The following is a 22,243-nucleotide window of genomic DNA, read 5'->3' as shown; positions in this document are numbered from 1 at the left end:
CCATGCCCCCCCATAGTCAGACTGAAACATTGTGAACTAATGGGGGATGGTATCCCAGAGCCTGTGAGCTCCTGTCCCTTTCATGCCCTGGTCATCTACAGGACCTCTGGTATATTATTTGGGATGGCATGTTGGAAGATGTCCCAGGCCTGGCTATGGCCTTACATAGAGCCCAGACTATCAGAGGTACCACCTGAAAATTTTTTCAGAGTTGTAAATGCAAAATGTCAGATAATGAGATAGTCCATAAGGGAGGAGTGGGCATTGTTCAGAGACCTGCTTGACACCAAACCCCTTCACTGGCTCCACTGCCCCAGCTGTGGCCTGCAGGTTGCTGCTGACTGGCCCTGCCTTCCCTCAGCCTCTGATACTTACTCTCAGTGTCTGCCCCACAGGTGCTGTTCATGCAACACTCCCAGCCTGTCTCAGACTGAGGCCCCACATTCTCTTGCTCCTCTCAGGAATACACTTACACCTCATTCCAGTGTGACTGGTCTTTCCTCAGGAATGCTCTCAAAAAGGGACTTTCTTCTATTCACTGTCCTTGTGCCCTGTTCAATTCTTTTACAACACTTATAGGATTTATAAAAAGACGTTTCTGGAACAATATTGTAATTTAGAACTGCTGCATCATTCTAGAATGGTGTCAATCAGTATTTGCTGAAGAAATTAATTAAGTACATTCTGGGGAAATCTGTACCTTTTAAAAAACCAAGCTCACTGCTGTCAAGTTGATTCAAACTCAGAATGACCCTACAGGGCAGAGAACTGCCCCACAGGGTTTCCGAAGCTAACAACTTTACAGAAGCGGACTGCCATATTTTTCTCCCGCATAGCACCTGGTGGGTTCAAATCATCAATCTTTTGGTCAGCATCTGAGTGATTAACAACTGTGCCACCAGGGCGCCTTTCTGTCTCCATTAGTGTATCTAAACTTTTTGTTATCATGATTCCTTTACTTTTCTTAAAAATTATGGAGGTCCCCAAAGAGCTTTTGTTTATATCTATCAATATTTACAATTTCAGAGATTCAAACTGAGATGCTTTTAAAACGAAGAGCACAAGAGCACATTCCATTAGTTGTCAGAAAGAAGATGCCACACTGCCCACCATGGAGCTCTGCAAATTCTATAGTATATGATGGAACAACACTGAAAAAGGTAATGCCATAGTTTTATTTTTGTTTTAAACTTTTCATTGTGATTTGGGTGAAAGTTTACAACAAACTGGTTTTCCATTCAATAATTCATACATATTTTGTTTTGTAACAATGATTGCAATCCCCACATCATGCTTCTCATTTCTTCCCTGTGTTTACCATTTCTATTCACCAGGTGAGGAGAGGGAACCCAGGTCACACCCTACCAGCAGCAAGGAGGGAAAGCAGGGAGAGGACAGAAAAGGCAAAGGGAACCAGAACAGATCGAGGAGTCAGCCGCAGGGATCCAGGTAAAGGGTGGTTGGAGAGGTTTCCAACAGCTAAGGGAGACAAACTTGTCTGTCGGTTTGTCCTACTGTGGTGATGTGTTGCTGCAAGCCTTGAGGCTGTGAAACTGGTGTTTCAAACTCAGTGGGGTGCATATGGTACACAGGTATCAGCCCACCTTGGAGACTGATACAGACTAGGAAGAAGAAAGAGGCCACCCACTTCTCAAAGAATTGGCCAGGGAAAACCTTATGAATAGCAGAGAAACACTGTCTGATACATTACTGTGCAACTTTATGAACAGTCTGGAAACACTGTCTAATGCAGAGGAGGAAGATGAGTCACTCAGCCTAGAAAGCTCTCAAAGTAGGATTGGGCAAGAGCTGCAGTATCAGAGTAAAATAAGCTTTATTCATATGGATAATATGGTAAAGCTTTCGAGACCTCCATTTGCTGATGTGGCACCACTCAAATTGAGAAGAAACAGTGGCAAACATCCATTAATAATCGGAACATGGAATGTACAAAATATGAATCTAGGAAAATTGGAAGTTGTCAAAAATGAAATGGAACACATAAAGATTGATATCCTCGGCATCAGTGAGCTGAAATGGACTGGTTTTAGCCATTTTGAATCAGACAACCATATGATCTACTGTGCCAGGAATGACAGTTTAAAGAGGAATGGCGTGGCATTCACCATCACAAAGGATGTTTCAAGATCTGCCCTGAAGTACAATGCTGTCAGTGATAGGATAATATCCATACGCCTACAAGGAAGACCCGTTAATACGACTATTATTCAAATTTATGCACTGACCACCAAAGCCAAAGATGAGGAAACTAAAGATTTTTATCAACTTCTGCAGTCTGAAATTGACCAAACATGCGACCAGGATGTGTTAATTATCACTGATGACTAGAATGCAAAAGTTGGAAACAAAGAAGAATCAATAGTAGTTGGAATATTTGGCTTTGGTGACAGAAATAATGCTGGAACTCGCATAGTAGAATTTTCCAAGACCAATGACTTACTCATTGAAAACATCTTTTTTCAACAACACAAACAACAGCTGTACATGTGGATTTCACCAGATGGCACACACTGGAATCAGACTGACTGTATTTGTGGCAAGTGTGATGGAAAAGCTCAATATCTTCAGCCAAAACAAGGCCAGGAGCTGACTGTGGAAAAGACCACCAACTGTTCATATCCAAGTTCAACTTGAAGTTAAAGACAATTAAAACAAATCCACGAGAGCCAAATATGATCTAGAATACATCCTTTCTGAATTTCAAGACCATCTAAAGAACAGATTTGATGCATTGAACACCAATGACCGAAAACCACAGGAATTGTGGGATGACATCAAGAGCATCATCCATAAAGAAAGGAAGAGGTCACTAAAAAGAAAACAAAAGAAGAGAAGACCAAAATGGATGTCAGAAGAGACTCCGAAACTTGCCTTTGAGAGAAGAGCAGGTAAAGCAAATGGAAGAAATGACAAGATAAAAGAATTGAGCCAAAGATTTCAAAGAGCAGCTCAAGAAGATAAAGCCAATTACTATAATGAAATGTGCAATGACCTGGAGTTAGAAAACCAAAAGGGAAGAAAATAGTTGGCATTTCTCAAGCTGAAAGAATTGAAGAAAAAAATTTAAGCCTTGAGTTGCAATAATGAAAGATTCTAAGGGCAAAATATTGACTGATGCAGGAAACATCAAAAGAAGATGGAAGGATTACATAGAGTCACTGTACCAAAAAGAGCTGGTCAATCTTCATCCATTTCAGGAGGTGGCATATGATCTAGAACCAATGGCACTGAAGGAGGAAGTCAAAGCTGCAATGAAGGAATTGGCAAAGAACAAGGCTCTGAGAATTGACAGAATACCCGCTGAGGTATTTCAACAAACGGATGCTGCACTGGAAGAACTCACTTGGTTATGCCAAGAGATTTGAAAGACAAATCCAGCCAAATGACTGGAAGAGATCCGTATCTGTACCCATTCCAAAGAAAGGGGGATCCCACAGAATGTGGAAATTATCAAACAATATCATTAATATCGCACGCAAGTAAGATCTTACTGAAAATAATTCAAAAATGGTTGCAGCAGTATATTGACAGAGAACTTCCAGAGGTGCAAGCTGGATTCAGAAGAGGACATGAAACAAAGGCTATAATAGCTGCTGTCAGATGGATCTTGGCTTAAAGCAAAGAATACCAGAAAGATGTTTACTTGTGCTTTATTGACTATGCAAAGGCATTCAATTGTGTGGATCATAACAAATTATGGGTAACATTGAGAAGAAGGGGAATTCCCAAACACTTGATTGTACCCACGAGGAACCTGTACCTAGACCAGGAGGCTGTTGTTCAAATGGAAGAAGGGGACACTGCGTGGTTTAAAATCATGAAGGGAGTGCATCAGGTTTTTATCTTTCCCCCATACTTATTCAATCTATATGCTGAGCAAATAATCCGAGAAGCTGGACCATATGAAGAAAAACGTGGCATCAGGATTGGAGGAAGAATCATTAACAACCTGAGATATGCTGATGATACAACTTTGCTTGCTGAAAGTGAGGATGACTTGAGGCACTTACTGATGAAGATCGAAGAACACAGTCTGCAGTATGGATTACATTTCAATATAAAGAAGACAAAAATCCTCACAACTGACCAATAAGCAGCAACACAATAAATGGAGAAAAGACTGAGGTTGTCAAAGAATTCACGTTGCTTTGTTCTACAATCCACACCAATGGAAGCAGCAGGCGGGACATCAGACGACGTGTAGCACTGGGCAGGTCGGCTGTGAAGGAACTGTTTAAAGTGCTGAGGAGCAAGGATGTCTTCTTGAGGACTAAGGTGCTCCTCAGACAGGCCATGATATTTCCAATCACCTCATATGCATGTGAGAGCTGGACAATGAATAAGGAAAACCAAAGAAGAGTTGATGCCTCTGAGTTGTGGTGCTGGCGAAGAATGCTGAAAGGACCATGGACTGCTAAAAAAACTAACAGATCTGTCCTGGAGGAAATACAGCCGAGATGCTCCTTGGAAGCAAGAATGGCCAGACTTCATCTCACCTACTTTGGTCATGTTGTCAGAGGGGACCATTCCCTGGAGAAGGATGGCATGCTTGGCAAGGTGGAGGGTCGATGAAAGAGGGGAAGGCCTTCTACAAGATGGATTGACTCGGTGGCTGCGACAATGGACTCCAAGTATAGCAAGGATCATGGAGCTGGTGCGGGATCAGGAGGTGTTTTGTTCTGCTGTGCATGGGGTCGCTATGAGTCAGAAACAACTTGACGGCACCTAACAACAACATTCACCCTTCTTTCTTATCCCTTCCTGCCTTCTGAGCTTTATCATTGGGCAAATACTGCCCTTTTGCTCTCCTATGGTTGACTGCTCTAAGGAGTGAGTCGCTCCCTGGTGTTACTGTTCACCTTATAGGTCTGTCCATTATTTGGCTGGAAGTTGAACCATGAGGGTAAGTTCAGTTGCAGGCTTGAAAGGTGTCAAAGGGCCAGAGTCTCCAAGTTTCCACTAGTCTCTATTAGACTAGTAAACATGGTCTTTCTTATGATTTTGCATTTTGTTCCACATTTTTCTCCCACTCTATCCAGAACTTCCTAATGTGATTCCTTTCAAAGTTGTCAGTTCTGGTAGCCAGGCACCATCTACTTCTTTTGGCTTCATGGTTGTGGACGCTGGGATTCATGTGGTCCATCAGTCCCCTTTGGACTAATTGTATCCATGCATCTTTGATTTTCTTCCCTTTGCTTTGCTTTGGATGGGGAAAGACCAATAATTCCCCCCAGATGGCCACTCACAAGCTTTGTTAAGACCCCAGTAACCACTCACCAAAGTAGGATATAGAATTTTGTCTTTGTGGACTACATTGTGCCAACTGACCTTGATATCCCTTGAGACTATGGTTCTGAGTTCCCAGACCCAGTGGCTCTTTCCCTCAAGGTGTAAGGTTATACCTAAGACATTTTCATAAATCTGTCCTCTGTATGCTCTACTGTATTCAGGAATACTTTTGAAGCACATTAAATTATGTATATAGAAACATCCTCTGTCAAATCTATGTATATTTGTGGGTGCAGTCCCATTTACCTTCCCATACCTGTTCAGCTTGCATGTCTACCTATGTACCCACTCGTAGACTACTGTTATTACTATTACTGCAGGATTGTGCATGTAGTAGTATTTACCTTTGTTGCTTTTAACTCTTAGGCTCCTCTCAATGTCTTCCTTCACCTCATTTTCTGCTGACCTTCCCCTTATTGTGTACTGCCTTTCCCTTCATACAAATTAATATATATCTACATTCTAGTTAGTAATTTACCCTTCCCTTTGCCCCACAGCTTTATTACAAAATTGGTTTTAACTTTGTCTCCTCACCTCTGGTCTTCAGGAGACCCTGGAACAAACTTTGAAAAACAATGTTCTACAACTTTAGCCAGGAGCTCTGGTAGCATAGTGCCTAAGGCATTTGACTGCTAACCAGAAGACTGGCGGCTCAAACCCACCAGCCACTCCTCGGAAGGATGATTGGGCGATCTACTTCCCTAGAGATACCACCTCGGAAACCCAAGGACTATGAGTCCAATCCGACTGGATGGCAGTGGGTTGCGTTCTTTTTGTTACAACTTTAGCCAAAAACTGAACTGTAATCAGTCAGAAGAAAAGAACATATGCTAAAAAGAAGGGAGTGGTCAGTGATTATGTGAGAAAAGGGGAGCCAATTAGCAAAACATAACCCCTAGCTCTCCATCAGGATCCGAAGCAAGGGCTTGTGGTATTCATGACACTGATGAAGCAGGTGGTCCACCTTTCAATGCCACTTAACTCCTCCAAGTCATAGCCCTCATTCATTTTTTTTGTTTTGTTTTTAATTGTGATTTTGGTGAAAAGTTTACAGAGCAAACTCATTTTCCATAGACTAGTTCTTCCACATTTTGTTTCATGACACTGACTTCAATCCCCATAACATAACAGCTTTCTTCCCACTTCTTCCCTGTGGTTACCTCTTTCCTGTGTTCCTCTTTCCTATGTATTCTGGGCCACTGAGCTATCTCCATGTGTAAATGCTGCCCATCTCATCTCCCATGAATGATTGTTCTAAGGAGTATACCAACCTGGTGGAAATGTTCACCTTATATGCCTGTCTATCGTTTGGCTGGAAGCCACAAGAGTGCATTCAATTCCAGGCCAGAAGGATGACTATGGATAGTCTAAGGGTTTCATCTGTAAGACCAGTAAACCTCATCTTTCTTATGATTTTGAGTTTTGTGCCACATTTTTCTCCCACTTTATCCAGGATCTCCTGCACTGAGTGATCCCTTACCAAATGGCTGGTAGTGGTAGCTGGGCAACATCTAGTTCTTCTGGTCTCATGTTCATGTAGGCTGAGGTTCACATGGTCCACTATACCTTGGACTAATTGTTTCCTTGTGTCTTTGGTTTTCTTCATTCTTCTTTGCACCAGGCAAGGAGAGACCAATTACTGCATCTAGATGGCCACTTGTAAGTGGGTTTGAACCACCAGCCTTCTGGTTAGCTGTCAAATGCCTTAGGCACTACGCCACCAGAACTCCTGGATATATCCCCTTTTGCCTAGACATACATGACCATTCAGCCTATCTATGTATCTACTTATAGATTAATGTTTGTTATCACTGATAACACAGTACTGTATATGGAAAAGTGTTTATCTTTGTAGTCTATGCCTCCCATGCACCTCTCTGTGTCTTCTTTTTCCTTAGTGTTATTGTATTGGTCACTCAGTTTTAGTAGTCTGCCTTTCCCGTCACATAAATCACTATTTGTCTCTTACCTATCTAGTAATCCACCCCTATCCCTAGTAATCAACAAAGAAAGTTTCCTTCAATATATAAATCTTTCCCTGACCTCTTGTAATAGTGGACTCATACAATATTTGTCCTTCTGTAACTGACTTATTTCACTCAGCATAATGTCCTCCAAGTTCATCCACATTGTTTCAGTTACCTAGTGCCACTTTATCAGAAAATACCACAAATAAGATGCCTTTAACAAAAGAGATTTATTAATTTATTAACTCTGAATTCAAAGTGCCAGCTCTAGGGGCTAAGTGAAAAGCTCTCAACCTTGGACTTCAGCTCTGCCTCTTACTCCCAAGCCCACTAGAGTTGGAGGTATCTCTTCACTCAGGCAGCTGCTGGCTGCTGAGGCTGAGAAACCTTACGTCAACAAGAAAAATACCAGAGTCCCAAAGGTATCAAGAAACATAAAACAAAAAACCCAAACTCTTGGCAGACAATGTTTCTAGTGTATTTGTATGTTCTGTAAGAATTCCCAGGTGCATAGTAGAGCTCATAAGGGACAATGCTGTAGTCACTTCTTGGGCACAGCCAGCTACCCAGAGAGAGTGAGTAGTTGGACCTGTGGGCTCAGGACCATAGTCGCGGGGGACACCAAGCTCAATTGGCTTAACATACTACACAAAACATTATTCTACCTCCTACTTTGGTTAGTAGTTACTGGGATCTTAAAAGCTTGCAAGCAGCCATCTAGATGCAACGATGGGTCTTCTCCTTGTCCAGAGCAAAGAAGAATGAAGAAAACTAAGGATTCATGGAAACAATTAGTCCAAGTGACCGGTACACCATGCAATTCTCACCCTATACAACTATGAGACCAGAAGAACTAGATGGTGCCTGGCTACCACTGCCAACCACTCAGAGGGGGATCTATGTAGGAGATAATGGATAAAGAGGGAGAACAATGTGGAACAAAACTCAAAACCATTTGAGGGGGAAAAAAGGGACCAGGTTTGCTGGTCTGATAGAGCCTGGTGGAACCACTGAGACTATGGCCCCTAGCTGCCCTTCAGGTCTGGAATTGAACCCACACCTGTGAGCCTGGTGGAACCACAGAAACTATGGCTCTTAGCTGCCCTTTAGGTCTGGAATTGAACCCACACCTGTGGCTTCCAGCCAAACAAAAGACAGGCATATGAGTTGAACATTTACCTGAGGAAGATACAGTCCTTGGAAAGAACAATCATGGGAGAATAGAAGGGCTGTGTATGCACAGGGAGACAGCTCAGGGGACAGGAGTGCATGGAGGGTAGGACACAGGGAAGAGGTAACTATCAGGAAGAAGTATGAGGGGAGCCATTGCACTGTGGTAAATTGTAGTCAATGTCATGAGACAAACTGTATTTGAACTGCTATATGGAAAGTGAATTTGCTCTGTAAACTTTCACCCAAATCACAATAAAATAAAGGGGAAAAAAACCCCAAACTCACTGCCATTGAGTCAATTTGACTCATAGCAATCCTTCCTTAGGTTTTTGAGGTAGTATCCCTATGGAAGTAGACTGCCCAGTCTTCCTTCTGAGGAGTGGCTGGTGGGTATGAACCGTCAGCCTTCCGGTTAGAAGTCAAATGCCTTAGGCACTATGCCATCAGAGCTCCCATCAAGCAACATGCCAGGCCACTAATTCAAGTCCATTCAAATCCCAAGATCAAAAGACAAAGACAACACAGCAGGCTGCTGAACAATTCGGCTAGATGCGAGATTCAAACGTGCCAAAAGCTAGAGCTCTTCCTCAAAGCTTCTTCTTATACACTGGAAACAGACCATATCCCTAAGGCAGCTACAGAACTGCTCCAGTAGATTTCACCACCATGGAGCTGATTACCAGTCTCAACATGGGGAACAACTACATCCAGCTGCTCAGCCACTCAAAACCAGGCCCAGCCGAATTGACACACAACTCCATCACCACACATTATGTGGTGTTTCACTGATTCTACATTATTGTTCAGTAATGCATAGTATCCCATTGTGTCTATGTACCACAATTTAGTTATCCATTCTTCCACCGATGGGCACTTAGGTTGTGTCCATCTCTTTGCTACTGTGAATAGTGCTGCGATGAACATGGGTGTGCTTATATCTATTCATGCCCTGACTCTCACTTCTTTAGGATATATACCTAGTAATAGGATTGCTGGATCAAATGGTATTTCTATTTCTATTTAAGGAATCACCATACCAATTTCCACAGTGGTTGTATCATTTTAAAGTCTCACCAGCAGTGTATGAAAAGTCCCCACCTCTGCACATCTTTGTCAGTATTTGTTATTTTCTGTCTTGTTGATTCGCTGTTAGTGCTGGGGTGAGACTGTATTTTGTTTTGATTTGCATCTATCTAATGGTTAATGAAGGAGCTCTGGTGGTACAATGCCTAAAGCATTTGACTGCTAACCAGTAGGATGGTGTTTCAAACCCATCAGTGATTCCATGGAGGGGAGATGGGGCAATCTACTTTTGTAAAGATTTACTGCCTCAGACACCCAATGGGGGTCACTACGAGTTGGAATCAACTTGATGACAGTTAAGTTTGGCCTTTCTGGTTTAATGGGTAATGATCGCTAACATTTCTTCATGTGTTTGTTGACCACCTGAATATCTTCTTCGGTGAAGTGTCTTCTGCCCATTTTTCAATTGGGTAATTTGTCTTTTTGATATGGAGGTGTTGGCGTTTTCTATAAATTAAGTCCCTTGTCAGATATGTCACTGCCAAATATTTTCACCAATCTGCAAGCTGTCTTTCCAATCTTTTGGAAAAGTCTTCTGATACACATAAAAGCTTAATTTTTAGAAGGTCCTCATCTAGTTTACCTTCTGCTGTTCATTCATTCTGAGTTATACTAGATAGTCTATTTATGCCATAAATTAGGGAACCATTCCCTGCAGAAGGGTATCACACTTGGTAAAATGGAGGGTCAGTGAAAACGAGGAAGGCCCTCAATGAGATGGACTGACACAGTGGCTGCAATGATGAGCTCAGGCACAGGAAGGATTGTGAGGCTAGTGGCAAGAATGGGCAGTGTTTCATTCTGTTGTATACAGGGTCATCATGATTTACAGCCAACTTGACGGCACCTGACAATAAAAACAACAAGTTTCCCCTATTTTTTCTTTGACAAACTTTAGTTTTAAGTTTCACATTTAAGTCTCTGATTCATCTGGAGTTAGTTTTTGTGTATGGTGTGAGGTATAGATCTTGCTTCATTTTTTTCTGCAAATGGATATCCAGTTCTGCCAGCATCACTTGTTAAAGAGATTATCACCTCCCTATTGAATGGACTTAGGCCTTTTGTCAAAAATCAGCTGACCATAGGTGGATGAATCTACTTCTGTGTTCTCAAATCTGTTCCACTGGTCTATGTGTCTGTCACTGTAACAATACCAGGTTGTTTTAAAAACTGTGGCTGAATAGTAGGTTTTGAGATCTAGGAGTGTGAGATCTCCTACTTTGTTCTTCTTCACTAGTGCTTTGCTTATCTGAGGTCTCTTTCCTTTCTATATAAAATTAGTGATTGGCTTTTTCATGTCCTTAAAGAATGTTGACAGGATCTGGATCAGGATTCCATGGAATGGACAGATTACTTTGGGTAGTACTGACATTTTCACAATGCTCAATCTTCATACCCATGAGCATGGTATGTTATTCCACTTATGTAGATCTCCTATAGTTTCTTGAAGCAGTGTATTGTAGTTTTCTTTGTATAGGTCTTTTGTGTCCCTGTTAAGATTTATTCCCAAGTGTCTGTATCTTTTTGGTAGCTACTGTTAATGGTACTGATTTCCTTTTTCCCTTTTCGAAGATCTCTTTGCTGATGCAGAGAAATCCAACTGACTTTTGTATGTTGATCTTGTATCTTGCCACCATGCTAAATCTTTCCATTAGTTCTAGTAGTTTTGTTGCTGAGTTTCTTGGATTTTCTATGTATAGAATCATATCATCTGTAAATAGGGATACTTTTACTTCTTCCTTGTCAATTTAGATACATTTATTTCTCTTTCTTGCCTTATTGCCCTGGCAGGGTCTTCAATACTATGTTGAATAGAAGTGGATATAAGAGAGCACCCTTGTCTGGTTCCTGTTCACAAGGTGAATGGATTCAGTCTTTGTCCATTGGGAATAATGTTGGCTACTGGTTTTGCATATATGCCCTTTATTATGTTGAGGAATTGCTTTCTGTTCCTATTTTTCAGAGAGTTTTGATCAGGAATGGGTGTTGGATTTTATCAAATGCCTTGTCTACGTGGACTAACGATCATGTGGTTCTTTTCCTTTATTTTACATGTGATGGATTACACTGATGGTTTTTCTAACGACAAACCACCCTTGCATATTTGGTATGAATCTACTTGGTCATGATGCATTATTTTTTTAATATATTTTGTTGGAATCTACTGGTTAGGATGTCATTGAAGATCTTTGTGTTTATATTCATGAGGGATATTGGTCTGTAGTTTTCCTTTCTAGTGGTGTCTTTGCCTGATTTTGGTATCAGGGTTATGCTTGCTTCATAAAATGAATTTAGGAGGATTCCACATCTCAGTCTGTGTTAGTTTAGATAAGTAGTGAGTCTCTAGTAATCTGTCCATTTCTTCTAGATTTTCAAAACTGTCTGTGTACAGGTCTCCACAGTATCCTGATAATATCATTTTTACATAATTTGGTTCTGTTGCGATGTCACCCATTTCATTTATTATTTGTGCTATTGCATCTTTTCTTTCTTCTTCTTTAAGCTTGTTAGTGGTTTGTTGCTTTTATTAATCTTTTCAAACAACCAACTTCTGGTTGTGTTGATATTTTCTTTCTATTTTCTATTTCATTTTTTTCTGCTCTGAATCTTTTTTTTTTTTTTTTTTTAATTGTGATTTGGGTGAAAATTTACAGAGCAGATTCACTTTCCATACAGCAGTTCAAACACTTTGACTCATACATTGACTACAATTTACCCCAATGCAACGGCTCCCCTCTCACTTCCTCCAGATAATTACCTCTTCCCTGTGTCCATCCCTCCATGCACTGCTGCCCCCTGAGCTGTCTCCCTGTGCATAAGCAGCCCTTCTTTCTCCCATGATTGTTCTCTCCAAGGAGTGTATCTACCTCAGGTAAATGTTCAACTCATATGCCTGTATTTTGCTTGGCTGGAAGCCACAGGTATGGGTTCAATTCCAGACCTAAAGGGCAGCTAGGGGCCATAGTCTCAGTGGTTCCACCAGGCACTATCGGTCCAGTAAACCTGGTTCTCCCCCCCCTTTTTTTTCTCCAAATGATTTTGAGTTTTGTTCCATATTGTTCTCCCTCTCTATCTAGGATCTCCTACACAGATCCCCTTCCAAGTGGTTGACAGTGGTAGCTGGACACCATCTAATTTTTCTGGTCTCATAGTTGTATAGGTTGCAGATCGCATGGTGTGCCAGTCACCAGGGCTAATTGTTTCCATGAATTTTTGGTTTTCTTCATTCTTCTTTGCTCTGGACAAGGAGAGACCCATCGTTGCATCTAGATGGTAGCTTGCAAGCTTTTAAGATCCCAATCACTATTCACCAAAGTAGGAGGTGGAACAATGTTTTGTGCAGTATGTTATGCCAATTGGGCTTGATGTCCCGTGACTATGGTCCCATGCCCACAGGTTCAACTACTCGCTCCTTCAGGGTAGCTGGCTGTGTCCAAGAAGTGACTAAAACCTTGTCCCTTGTCAGCTCTACTATATACCTGGGAATTCTTACAGACAGAACATACAAATGCACTTGTAGGACCATTGTCTGCCACCCCATACATGGACTTGGGTACACTCCCTGCTTCATAGACATACCTAATAGTTCAGCCTGTCCACCCATCTATCCACTCATATACTCATATACCTATGTTTGCCTTCACTGACAATGCAGTACTGTATGTGCAAAAGGGCTCATCTTTGTTGTCTGAACCTCCCATGTACCTCTCTATGTCTTTCTCTTCCTCAATGCCGCCATGTTGATCACTCACATTTGGTACATTGCCCTTCTCTTCACAAAAATCAATACTTGTATCTATCTAATAGTGTTTCTTACCCTCCTTTCCCACCCCTAGTAACCAACAGAGAAAATTTCCTTCCATAGGTAAACCTTTACTTGACTTTTACAATAACGGACTAATACAATATTTGTTCTTTTGTGATTGACTTATTTCACTCAGCATAATGTCCTCCAAATTCATCCACGTTATGTGGTGTTTGGCAGATTCTACATTATTCTTTAGTGTTGCATAGTATTCCATTGAGTGTATGTACCATAGTTTGGTTATCCATTCCTCAGCTGATGGACACCTAGGTTGTTTCCATCTTTTGGCTATCGTAAATAGTGCTGTGATTAACATGGGTGTACATATGTCTGTTCTTGTCATGGCTCTCACTTCTTTAAGATATATACCTAGTAATGGAATGGCTGGGTCAAATGCTATTTCTAGTTCCAAGTTTTGAAGGAATTGCCATACTGCTTTCCACAATGGTTGTACCATTTTACAGTCCACCAGCAGTGTATGAGAGTCCCAATCTCTCCACATCCTCGCCAGCATTTGTTATTTTCTGTCTTGCTGAACTTTGCTACTAGTGTTGGAGCAAGAGGGTATCTCATTGTTGTTTTGATTTGCATTTCTCTAATAGCAATGATTGTGAGCATTTCTTCATGTTTGTTGGCCGCCTGAATATCTTCCTTGGTGAAGTGTCTATTCATGTCTTCTGCCCATTTTTTAATTGGATTGTTTGTCTTTTTGTTATTGAGGTGCTGCAATTTTCTATAAATTCTAGGGATAAGTCCCTTGTCAGATATGTTATTACCAAATATTTTTTCCCAATCTGTAGGTTCTCTTTTGACTGTTTTGGAGAAGTCTTGGGAAGCACATAAAAATTTAATTTTTAGGAGGTCCCAATCATCTTGTTTCTCTTCTGCTGTTTGTGCATTTTGAGTTATGCTTGAAAGTCTATTTATGCCATATATTAGGGCCTCTAAATTTTCCTTGAGAAACTCTATAGTTTTAGGTTTCACATTTAAGTCTTTGATCCATCTGGAGTTTGTTTTTGTGTATGGTGTGAGGTACAGATCTTGTTTCATTTTTCTGCAAATGGATCTCCAGTTTTGCCAGCACCATTTATTAAACAAACATTCTCTTGCCCATTTAATGGATTTCATCCCTTTGTCAAAGATCAGCTGACCATAAGTTGATGCATCTATTTCTGGGTTCAATTCTATTCCACTGGTCTATGTGTCTGTCATTAAACCAAGACCAGGCAGTTTTGACTGCTGTGGCTGTATAGTAGGTTTTGAGATCCGGCAGTGTGAGACTTCCTACTTTGTTCTTTTTCTTCAATAGTGCTTTGCTTCTCCGAGGTCTCTTTCCTTTCCATATAAAGTTATTGACTGGTTTTTCCATATCCCTAAAGAACGCTGATGAGATCTGGATTGGGATTGCACTGAATGTATACATTGCTTTGGGTAGAACTGACATTTTCACTATGTTCAATCTTCCTATTCATGAGCATAGGATTTTCTATTTATGTAAATCTCTTATGGTTTCTTGAAGTAGTCTTTTATAGTTTTCTTTATACAGGTCTTTTGTGTCCCTGGTAAAATTTATTCCAAAATATTTTATTTTTTTTTGGTAGCTATTGTAAATGGTACTGAATTTCCTTATTTCTTTTTCAGTAATATCTTTGCTGGTGTAGAGGAATCCAACTGATTTTAGGATGTTGATCTTATATCCTGCCACAATGCTAAATCAATCTCTCAATTAGTTCCAGTAGATTTTTGACTGAGTTTCTTTGGTTTTCTACGTATAGGATCACATCATCAGCAAATAGGGGTAGTTTGACTCTTCCTTACCAATTTGGATGCCTTTGATTTCCCTTTCTTGCCTTTTGGCCCTGGCTAGGACTTCCAGTACAATGTTGAATAGAAATGGTGATAAGTGGGCATACTTGTCTGGTTCCTGTTCTCAAGAGGAATGGTTTTAGTCTCTCTCCATTGAGTATAATGTTGGCTGTTGGTTTTGCATAGATGCCCTTTATTATGTTGAGGAATGTCCCTTCTATTCCTATTTTGCTGAGAGTTTTGATCAGGAATCGGTGTTAGATTTTATCAAATGCCTTTTCTGCATCAATTGATATGATCATGTGGTTCTTCTCTCCTTTGTTTTATTTACGTGGTGGATGACGTTGATTGTTTTTCTAATGTTGAACCATCCCTGCAAAGCTGATATGAACCCCACTTGGTCATAATGAATGATTTTCGTGATATGTGGTTGGAGTCTATTGGCTAGGATTTTGTTGAAGATTTTTTCATCTATATTCATGAGGGACATTGGTCTGTAGTTTCCTTTTTAGTGGTATCTTTGCCTGGTTTTGGTATCAAGGTTATGCTTGCTTCCTAAAATGAGTTAGGGAGGATTCCATCCTTTTCTATGTTTTGTAATAGTTTCAGTAGGATTGGTATCAGTTCTCTGAATGTTTGGTATCTGCTCTGAATCTTTACACTCCCTTTGTTCTTCCTGCATAAAAATAAGTATTTGTCTTTGAGATAGTTGTTTTCTTCATTATAAATTAAGAAACAAAACTTTATGGTTAACCTAGAGGTCTGATTAACTTAAGTCAGTCATGGACCAACTCTGAATTTAGAATCAGAGAGAAGATGACCCTGGACTCTACTACACCAAGATCTGTCCTCTCAGATGGGTGGGCAGGCTGAACTATTAGGTATGTCTATGCAGGGGGGAGTGTCCCCACGACCATGTATAGGGGTGGCAGACAATGTTTCTACAAGTGTATTGCTATGTTCTGTAAGAATTCCCAGGTATATGGCAGAGCTGATAAGGGACAAGGCTGTAGTCAGATCTTGACCACAGCAAATTACCCAGAAGGAACAAATAGTTGGACCTGTGGGCTCAGGACCATAGTTTCAGGGGACAAAAAGCTCAACTGGCATAACATACTACACAAAACACTGTTCTATTTCCTACTTTGGTGAGTAGTGACTGGGATCTTAAAAAGCTTGCAAGCAGCCATCTAGTTGCAATGATGGGTCTCTCCTTGTCCAGAGCAGAGAGGGATGAAGAAAACCAAAGATTTCATGGAAATTAGTCCAAGTGACTGGTATACCATATGATCCTCAGCCTATACCACTATGAGACCAGAAGAACTACATGGTGCCTGGCTACCACTGTTAACCACTGAGAGGGGGATCTATGTAGGAGATCCTGGATAAAGTGGGAGAACAATGTGGAACAAAACTCAAAATCTTTTTTTTTTTTTTTAAAGGGACCAAATTTGTTAGTCTGATAGAGCTTGATAGAACCACTGTGACTATGGCCCCTAGGTGCCCTTCAGATTTGGAATTGAACCCACTTCTGTGGCTTCCAGCCAAACAAAAGACAGGCATATGAGCTAAACTATTACATTTAGGTAGATACATTCCTTGGAAAGAACAATCATGGGAGAATAGAAGGGCTGTGTATGCACAGGGACACAGCTCAGGAGGCAGGAGTGCATGGAGGGAAGGACACAGGGAAGAGGTAGCTATGGGGAGGAAGACACAGGGGAACTGCTGAATTGTGGTAAGTTGTATTCACTGTCATGAGACAAAATGTATGTGAGCTGGTATATGGAAAGTTAATTTGCTCAGTAACCTTTCACCCATATCACACACACACATAAAGATCTGTCGTCTCTGAGCAAAAATGGGCTAGCAAGCCCCTCATTAAAGCTATAGTTTTGTTTATGGTGGGACAGAGATCTCATCTTGGTACCATGGAAGGAAAGGCCTGGTGGTCCACTTATGTTAAGATTCAGCCAAGAAAAACCCATGGAGCAGTTCTACTCTATAACACGGGGTCACCATGAGTCTACATCAACTCAACAGCAATCAACCACAGTAACAACATCCCTGTTTGAGGGCAACAATAACTAGGCAAATATTCAAGACATCTAGGAAAGTCAAAGTTCAAATTCATTTGCTTGCCACTGACTACAAGAGCAGTAATTTTAAGTACTCATTAAATGTGTCCAGTCAACTTCTACCCAGGAATCTGTGATTAGTTAGAGGCTTAGAATGCTTGTGATATCTGTGCAAAATTACACAGAGCTTTAAAAGTATTCTAAAAGGCTCCAGCCTTCAGCAGTTGTCTCAGATTAGGGAGCTTTTCTTGGCTGCATGGAGTGGGGCATGAGGCCCCAGGCTTCATGACAATGTGGAACTTAACACTGCTTTTTCTTTCTTGTAAGTGGCTGCCAAACAAGGAATTGTGTGGCCTGGGCCAAGTCCAATTTCCAGGTTGAATTGGAGTTTCTCCCTTGAGGTAAATTCACATTATGTTTTGTTGTCCTTCCTGTACCACAAGCCTTCCCTGAGAGGCATCTTCAGAGTCTCCAGAATGCATGATTGTTCTGGTTACCTAGTGCTGCTCTGACAGGAATATGCCACAAATGGGATGGCGTTAACAAACAGGAGTTTATTCTCTTACAGTTCAGGAGGCTAGAAGTCTGAGTTCAAAGTGCCAGGCTCTAGGGCCTGGGTGAAAGCCCTTCGCATGGGCTTCAGCTCTGCTCCTGTTCCCGGCCCACTGAAGCTAGAGGCATCTCTTGACTCAGGCAGCTACTGGCTGCTGAGGCTAACAAGCCCAAGGTCAACAAACAAAATGGCATAGTCCTGATGTTATCAAACCACACAGCAGACCATGAATTCAAGTCCACTCTAAGTCCCAAAGTCAGCAGAGCATGGCAGGCTGCTGAACAACGACATGGCTACATGCAGGGTCCAAGCATGCCATAGGCTTGAGACCATTCCCAAAACTGCTGCTTATATATGGGGAGCAGACCACATACCCAAAGCAGCTACTCAGCTGATCCAGTAGATTCCACCATGGAGTTAATTACCAATCTCACCATGAGGAAAAACTACATCCAGCTGCCCAGCCACTCAACCAGACCCAGCCAAGTTGACACACAGACTTAACTACCACAATGATCCTTGTAATTAGCTTGGCCAAAGCCCATTCCTTCCTTGTGTCTAAAGACATACCAATTGGCAGAGGGAGTTCAAGCCCCCTCAGGGGGAGCTCTGGTAGTGTAGTGCCTAAAGGCACTTGACTGCTAACCAGAAGCCTGGTGGTTTATACCCACCAGCCACTCCTCGGAAGGAAGATGGGGCAATCTACTTCCGTAGTGATACTGTATCGGAAACCCAAGGAGGGGTCACTATGAGTCGGGTCTGACTCGATGGCACATAACAACAACAACAGGGAATTCCAACCTTCTTCTGAAGGATATTAGTCCAAAGCACAGTGGTCCTCACTGGAATAGCCCTAGCCAACACATACTCCTGGTGATCCCATGGGTTACAGGAACCTCACACAACTGGGCAGCAGTAGCCACTGATTAATTATCTCAGACACACCAAGTTTGCAAATACTTGTCTCCCATCATCTACTTACAGTGCTGGATCTCCCAAGGATGCAAAACAACTTTTTCCACTATAGTTTACCACCACCATGGCTGGCTCATTTTCATCTCTTAAGTCCTGGCTTAAGTTCCCCCTCCTAAAGCACACTTTCCTGAAAAGCCCTTGTTAAGTTAGGTCCCTTGTGACTGTCTACCTTGCCCTTTGATCTGTAGGTATTTTAAACAACTGTGCTGTGGCACTCTGCTTCTGTAAAGATTTACAGCCTTGGAAACCCTATGAGGCAGGTTCTACTCTCCTATAGTGTCACTGTGAGTTAGAATCAACTCAACAGCAATGGGTTTGATTTTTGGTTTGGTGCTTGCTTTTCTCTTCTCTTTTGGTTTGGCTTTTTCATCACAACATCTCTCACACTGTAAGTGCTCAAGAAAATCTGCCAGAAAGAATAAATGCATTCATGCTGTCCTTACAAGTGTTACACTGGGGCAACCCTGTCCCCTCTTGTACATGAAAATACATCTTGCCCAGGGATGACACAGCCTGCAGGTAATGAAATGCACCTAGTGGGGTGGGGTGGCACATACCCCTAGACAGATGGCCGCATGCACCTCCTCCTGTGGCAGGCATTCCACTGAGCAGCCCTGAGGCCATACTGAGTACTTCACTACATTCCCTGAACCAGCCCACACTCCCATCACACCCATGAGAATTGACACCTGACAGCCAGAGGCTGCACATTACACTCCTCACATCAGAGATGCAATCTGCTTGCAAACCTTCTTCTACGCCTCCCTCTCACCCTTGACATAGACTCCCAAATTTTCCTCTACCACCAGAGCTCTATTTCACAAAGGGCTGCATCATTATCAGTGGGGGGTGAGAGGATAATTTTCAGTGCCATACTGGATAACTTAGTTTTTAATACTTATACATTAATTTTCTATTAGAAAATAAGCCAACAAAGGAAACACATGATTTTAGATATTTACAATGACATAAAATTTTCTTTGTGAATATATTTACTTAATTAAACACAATGAGTTCACTTAAAAAAATGTAACTTTAAATAAGCAGCACTGGCAATAATGGGGTAAGGGTGGTGTGTGGGTGCTTGCATCAGGACACACTCTGGGGGTTCTGTTGGCATATCTGAGCAAAGAGCCCTCTCAGCAAGGCAGCAGCCAGTGCAGGGCTGTCAGGGCTACAAGTTAATGTCTCTTTCCATAAGTTTTCGTCCTGTGAGCCTCATCCATCTTAAACAGCTTCTCCAGGCATTCAGTCAACAAAACAGGTTTTTTAAGGAGTGATTCTGATGCTACTAAGAACAAAAGACTTCCTTCACATTGTTATACCATGACACACTGTGACAGCTGCTGTAAAGGAGAAGACTATGATGTCCAAGTAAGTGATATAATTTAGATGGAGGGGAGGGTGTTCAGGGACAGTTCCTCTATATGAGCTAAATACAAGTTAGTCATTAGCCATTCATGTAAACAAGAGCACAGTGAGCACTCCCAGGCAGCAGAAAGAGCCTCTCTGGAGATAGGCAGTAGGAAGGAAGCCAGCACGTTTGAGGACCATCCAGGTGGTCACTGTGCCCAGATTGTATTGACCAAGCAGACACTGTGCTGAATTCGGTTACAAGGCCAGAGCTCGGTTATGTCAGATGTGGCAGATCAAGATAGATCTGGATTTTACTCAATGAAATGAGAAGGTACTCAAGGCTTGAAAAGAGAAGCATTACATTCTAGTGACCTGGCTGTTACATGAAGAATGATTTAGGGGGTGGCAAGAATGTAGGGACATTACTGGGAAACTACTGGGCTAGGTAAGAAGGCTTGGACCTAGGAAACTGCAGTGATGACAGTCAGGAATAACAGGCTGTATATAACGTATCTAGCATGTTGTTGTTGTTGTTATGTGCCATCAAGTTGGACCTGACTCATAGCAACCCTTCCTTGGGTTTTTGAGGCAGTATCACTACAGAAGTAGATCGCCCAACCTTCTTTCCAAGGAGCGAATGGTGGGTTTGAACCACCAGCCTCCTGGTTAGCAGTCAAGTACCTTAGGCACTACGCTACCAGAGCTCCCAATACTATGCAAACATATGTTCAACAAACATGAACTGGGCACCTGCATGAGCCAGATTCTATCCTTGGCTCTGAAGACTTAGGGTTAAACAAGATAAGACTCTGTGCTCATGGAGCTTACAACTGGGGGAAAGAAATAGCAGGAAAAAAATTCAATAAAAAGCCGCGTAGCAATCGGTGGAATGATAAAAATAAAATAGGAAGGGCTGACAGAGAGTGACTGGGAGACCAGTTAGGTGGGTAGGATGAGCCACTCAAAAGAAGAAAGAGAGACAAACTTCAGAAAAAAATCACAGGGAAAGCCTACTACTAATAAAATTCTGTACTTCTAATGTTGATATTTTTGTTGTTTGCCATCAAGTAGGACTGACTCATAGTGACCCCTCCTTGGGTTTCTGAGGCAGTATCGCTACAGAAGTAGATTGCCCCATTTTCCTTCTGAGGAGTGGCTGGTGGGTTTGAACCACCAGCCTTCTGGTTAGCAGTCAAGTGCCTTAGGCACTATGCTACCAAAGCTCCATATTTCTAACAGGTGCTCAATAAACATTACTAATATTGTTAGCATTAATACAAAGTACTAAGGAAAGACATGGCCACTAGAATTGCTTAAATGTCCTAATGGTTCCCCTTTATTAACTCTGTAAGGTTATCTAGATCCCATTTTAAAGACCACACAGGTAAGATACAACAGTTGTAGCAGCTATTTGTACACCCCATCTAACCTACCTGCTGCCTTCTGTGAAAACTAAGCTTGTTTCTGGAGTCTTGATAAGCTTACTGTGCTCTTGTTTACATGAATGGCTCTTGTTTACATGAATGGCTTTATAAGCCTCAGAGAAACACTGAAACTCTGTTAACAATATCCATATGGAACACTATGAGAGGGCTTTGGAGATTTAGCTTCAAGTATTAGGTAACCTGCATGAGCATGATGCAGACAGCAGGTGACTGAGTGACCAGAACAAATTCAGCCTGGACACAGGCTGGGAGTGTGAGAGAGTCACAGGAAAAGCCTACTAACAGACTGCAAGGGCTTCAAAGCAGGTCTTATCTTCCACCTCAAAGGCATGGTATATGCTTAAATACACTGGCTAAATTGAATATATGGTTTTATGTGTCATGGCCTAAAAGTGCCTAAGAGTGGCAGGTTCATTTCATAAAAACTGCAATAAAAACTCCATTCTTAAAAACAAAGTTATTGAGTTCCAGCAAGATGGCGGATTAGGCAGAAGGACTGCACAGACCCTCTTTGACAAAGAAAAGGGAAACCAATTAACACAGACACAGAAGATAATCGTGGACCCGTGAGCCTTGAAGGGAAGGATACAGAATTGGACTAAACCCCAATTAGCAGAAGAATTTGCGTGAAAATACCAAAAAAAAGGAGACATACGGAGCTGCGGTCTGACAGCGAACGGAATGACCCTGAC

The 22,243-nt window shown here is 41.7% G+C and overlaps 1 protein-coding gene across 1 annotated transcript in view; it reads right to left on the bottom strand.

Moving 5' to 3' along the window:
- MARCHF8 (membrane associated ring-CH-type finger 8) overlaps positions 1–22,243 on the bottom strand; it is a 217,483-nt gene that overhangs the window by 28,416 nt on the left and 166,824 nt on the right. The window lies entirely within an intron of this gene.

This window comes from Orycteropus afer, unplaced genomic scaffold, assembly GCF_000298275.1.
Source record: "Orycteropus afer afer isolate SDZICR_OR568_19922 unplaced genomic scaffold, OryAfe1.0 scaffold00052, whole genome shotgun sequence".
Taxonomy (NCBI): Eukaryota; Metazoa; Chordata; class Mammalia; order Tubulidentata; family Orycteropodidae; genus Orycteropus; species Orycteropus afer.
The sequence above is the reverse complement of the archived record's forward strand: the minus strand, read 5'-3'. Positions and strand labels throughout refer to the sequence as shown.